Source organism: Carlito syrichta, unplaced genomic scaffold (genome assembly GCF_000164805.1).
Source record: "Carlito syrichta isolate Samal-C Ts95f unplaced genomic scaffold, Tarsius_syrichta-2.0.1 Scaffold311553, whole genome shotgun sequence".
Classification (NCBI taxonomy): domain Eukaryota; kingdom Metazoa; phylum Chordata; class Mammalia; order Primates; family Tarsiidae; genus Carlito; species Carlito syrichta.
In genome coordinates this window covers 25,693-30,497 of record NW_007255649.1, presented here as the reverse complement: position 1 = coordinate 30,497, position 4,805 = coordinate 25,693, and the positions used below count along the sequence as shown (strand labels likewise).

Below are 4,805 nucleotides of genomic sequence, written 5' to 3'. Positions count from 1 at the left end.
TCTTTGCACCCATGTGCTCCCTAAATGACCCAAAGTCAGAGCTTTGGCTATGTCCCAGGTCCTGCTTGTGATCATTGCTTCTGTTTGATGTCAACCCACATCTTCCTTTGTGGCTGCTTTGGTGGACTTTAGTGCAACCCATAAACAGTCAGAGAAGTCCTTCTCTGGTTGGGCAGGATTGGTCTTCCTGGCCCATGCAGTTTTTCCAGCCTGTAATGCCAGAGATTCAGGAGGCCGAGGCAGAAGGATCCCTTGAGGCCGAGGCCAAGGCCAACATGAGAAGATCCCAACTCTAAAGATAAAAGATAACAATTACAAATTAGCTAGGAGTGGTGGTTCACATTTGAGTCCTAGGTATTTGGGAGGCTGGGGCAGAAAGATCACTTGAGGGCAGGAGTTCAAGGTTGCGGTGAGCTCTGATCATTACTGCACTACAGCATGGAGCATAGAGCAAGACATTGTCTCAAAAAGAAAAAAATCTTAAAGGACACAGTATGAAGACATTCCTCTTACTATGATATTGGCTGTAGCCTTCATCAGGCTAGAGGAAGCTTTTCAATTTCTTTTGTAAGAGCTTTGAAAACTAAGAGATGCTGAAGTCTCTTGGTCTATGGAAATATATCAAGGAAATGGTGGTGTGTTTTATCCTCTATGTCTGTCCATGTGGTGAAGAATATTATCTCATCTTGAATAATCCCTAGAATAAGTGTGGATTGATTTTCATGTATCTTTTGTGGGGCCCCCTTTGTATCGCATTAGCTAATAATCTGTGTTGGATATTTGTGTCCAAGTACTTCATTGAAATTGGCCAAATAGGCCGGGCTCAGTGGCTCAGCCTGTAATCCCAGCACTTTGGGAGACTGAGGTGAGCGGATTGCCTGAGCCCATGGATTCAAGACCAGTCCAGGCAACTTTGCGAGACCTCATCTCTACCATAAATAAAAACTTAGCCAGGTGTGGTAGCACACGCCTGTAGTTCCAGCTACTTGGAGGGCTGAGGTTGAAGAATCCCCTGAGCCCAGAATGTCGATGCTGCGGTGACCGTGAGTGTGCCACTGAACTCCACCCTGGCAACAGAGTGACACTCCAACTCAAATAATAATAATAATAATAATTGGCCAAATAAACGCAAATTTTACTTTTTAGCTGGGGGAGTCTCACTCTGTTACCCTGGCTGGAGTGCAGTGGCACAATTACAGCTCACCGCAGCCTCAACTTTTTGGGTCCAAGCAATCCTCCCATTTCAGCCTCCCAAGTAACTAGTACTACATGCGTGCACCACCACGCCTGGCTAATTTCTTTATTTTTTGTAGAGACAAGGTCTTGCTATATTGCCTGGACTGGTTTCAAACTCCTGGGCCCAGGCAACCCTCCTGTCTCTGGTGACCAGAACGTTGGGATTATAGGAGTGAGCCACCTCACCTGGCCTAGGCAGATATTAAAAAGACAAATTTACCTTAAGTGTCACCAAACAGCCGGGCGTGGCAACCTTAAACCTCTGCCCACCACAGGGAAATCCCTCAAGCAGCCTACAGGCCACTGAATATCTCCAGAATCCAGCATCACTGGATGAAACGGTGCCCTGGTGTCAGCAGATAAGGAGGCTCTCCAGGGACTGTAGGAATTAGTCAACTTGAGCAATCTGCCTTCTTTACAGCTTCCTACCTTTCAGCCCTCCAACTTTTATTTCACTTTTTAATGTCTCCCTATTACCATGCTAAAGCTAAAGTTTCCACCCCGGGAGGAGCTATAATACTTCATTATAACATGTGACCTATGTGCTGGCATGACGACTCACTGTATCTGCACCACTGAGACCCTTCCTCTACAAACTATGATGCACCCTCTCTCCTCTCCACTCCTCATGAAATCCACCTGAGACTTTTGCCCAGAAAGACCTTGCTTGGGAGAATACTCCCAGTGCTCTCTTTACTGTCACAAGTAATAATACAACTATGGATCAAAACCTGCATTCTCTTAGTGAATTGTTGCTCACAAAGTGAACAAGTACCAATGTATTTTGGTTAACAGTGACTCCTCTCAAGAGCTGGTGGCCAGCAAATTTGGTTTGGAGGCATCTCTGAGCCCATGGAGCGGACACCATGAGCAAAACTCATCCTCCCAAGTTGAAAAAATTTATGGACAAGAACTTATCACTGAAACTAAGTGGTGACAGACATGTCCAAGGAATATTATGGGGATTTGACTCCTTTATGAATCTTGTGATAGATGGATGTGTGGAGATGGCAACTAGTGGACAACAGAACAATATTGGCATGGTGGTAATATGAGGAAATAGCATAATCATATTAGAAGCCTTGGAATGAGTATAAATGGTTTTTCTTTTCTTTGTTTTTTTAAAAGAAATGCGGGAGCTTTATTTAATCATGATTATTCTTGACATTAACAACTGATCAATTCACTTAGGAAAACATTTTGTATTCAGTGATCTCAAGCCCATAGATGCATGCCAGCCAGATCTAGCTAAAAGCACATGAAAACCACACTTTTGGATGCGGTGGCCCTCCCTCCAGCTGCAGAATGGAAAGTATTAAGGATGCTTCTAATATTCTGTAGCGGAACGTGCATGACCTATGTAGACTTGAGTTCGTGGTGCTGCTTGCTCTAGGTGTTTCTGGCTTCAGAAGTCAGGCTGGGAAGAGGGCACTCACTAGGTGAACTCCCTGGCAGTGTCAGAGTCTCTGAAAGTCACCCTCATTTCAGCAATTAGGAAATACAAGATGTGATGACATATTGCCTTGAGGGTTACTCCTCAGCTATTTGAAGTCAACAGACAGGAAGCCAAACGCTGTCTCTAAGATGTGACGCTGTGCTCTGTACTCCATCAGGGAAAAGGCAGTGCTGGTTCTGACCAGGTCTGACCCTACCCTGTCCAGCTAGCAAAGATGTGGCCTGGAGAAGGTGCCAGAAAGGCTGGTAGTGTGGACACTGCTGGCTGGCAGCAAATCCATGGCTAGGACCAAGAGTTCAGATTTTCACGGTAGACTCAGAAAGCCCTTTGACTTTTCAAAAAGTAAAGCACCCCACAGCTGTGAGCCAGGGAGCAACCTAGGGCATCTCCAGGCATGAGACACATGCAGATACAGGAAAAATGGGACACACCCGAGTGATGATGGGCCCAGGCAGAGGTGTTCTCGGGGCAGGAGGAACCCTGGACAGTGAGCTGATTAGCCCGTGGGCTTTCCTTGCTCAAATGGAATGTGGTGCTTCATGTCCCCAGGGGGTCAAGGGGTAGGTTTTTATCTGGTCACTGTTATCTAGAAGTCCACTCCTCCACCCTGGTCTGCGGTCACTTCTGGAATTCAAAAGAGGCTCTAGAGGGGGTTACTGAAAAAAACACAAGTTTGCCTTGATTTCCCCAGTGGAGCCTGTCTTGATGGAGGCACTGCTGGGTTTCATTCCAGAAATACCCTTCCACACTGAGTTCTCCGTCCAGAAATAACCTATAGTGAGCACCCTCAGTGCTTGGCACATGCCTGTACCCTCAGTGCTTGGCACATTCACTCCTGGCAAACAAGAGCCACTTCCAAGACGTGTGTCTGTCTTTCACTTCTCTTCTGAGGGCTTCCTCATCTATGCCACGATCCTTTATCATGTGAGGGAAATTCGATATGGCTGCTGCCTGTTTCTAAGGTCCTTCCTATGCTTCCTGAAAACCACCCTCTTAATTAAATCCCCTATTACTATCTTGTAGGCATTAAGACTTTATTGTCCAATAGCTTAAAAAAGCATAAAATGATTGACCTTTTTTCCTAACCTTAATGTAAATTCTCCAAAATTTGGGCCTTCCTGTTTTTAAGACAACAGGCTCGGGGAATTCAGGTGACTGCTGAAATAGAAAACTACAACTGAAGACTGAATGATGTCATTTTACTCAGATCTTTGGCAAATTCTGCTACTGGTATGTCTGGGGGCCCAGGATCCTCACATGACACTCGGCCAAAGTTCCCTGTAGACAAAGTTTGGGGTTTGAGTCATTTCTAGTTTTAAATATGGAAATTGAAGGCAAAGGAAGGGTGCTTTGCTTTGCCTTAGATTTCCTACAGAGTTGTATTTGAGGAAAGTGGCAAGTCTCTTTGTCGGGGACAAATTTGATGCAGCTGCTGGGCCCTGCTGGGGCAGGCAGTTCTAGCCTGGCTCACTTGTTTGGTGGCTGGATGTGCTGAGTACCCGGGGAAGGATGCTTGTCCATGGGGGCATGGGGCTTTTGGTGAGCCACCTGCGCGGCCGCCAGGGGGAAGTCTTTGTCACCCCAGGCAATAACTCCAGAGATGAACACAGTCAGCTTAGGTGGACTGGGGCTTTTCCTTTCTTGGTCATCCTTGACTTTCTCTGCTTTGGTGTTGCCAGTGTGTGGGTATTTCTGCACAATCCGCATTCCACCAGCTTTTGCGGCGGGAGGTTGTCCAGCTTTAGTCTCTAGTTTCCCTTCGGGAGCTATTACAGGCCTGAGACACATGCAAACACAATAAAAACAGCAACCTGTTTGCCTTGATTCCCCTGGTGGAGCCTGACTTGATTATAGGCATGAGCCACCACGCCCTGCCCTCTGGATAGTTTTCAAAGTTCTTACAACAGAGATTGAAAATGTCCCTCTAGCCTGATGAAGCCTACAGTCAATATCATATAGGGGGGATGTCTTTGTACTGGATGCTCCCTCATAGAGCCCTTGGTGAATTCCTCATCTCCACTAATGGTAAACTCAGAGATCTTCTAGCAGGACATTGACTCAGTGGAATGAATGAATGGGTGAATGAAGATGACACAACGGGGAGGACAGGGTG

The 4,805-nt window shown here is 46.3% G+C and overlaps 2 pseudogenes across 1 annotated transcript; one reads left to right on the top strand and one right to left on the bottom strand.

The window, feature by feature from the left end:
• The first annotated feature begins 1,434 nt into the window (after positions 1-1,434).
• Positions 1,435-2,291, top strand: LOC110596608 (annotated as a pseudogene).
• Positions 2,292-4,075: 1,784 nt separating this feature from the next.
• On the bottom strand, positions 4,076-4,582 carry LOC110596607 (annotated as a pseudogene). The gene has a single exon (XR_002482583.1). The product of XR_002482583.1 is annotated as a death-associated protein 1 pseudogene (transcript).
• Positions 4,583-4,805: the final 223 nt, after the last annotated feature.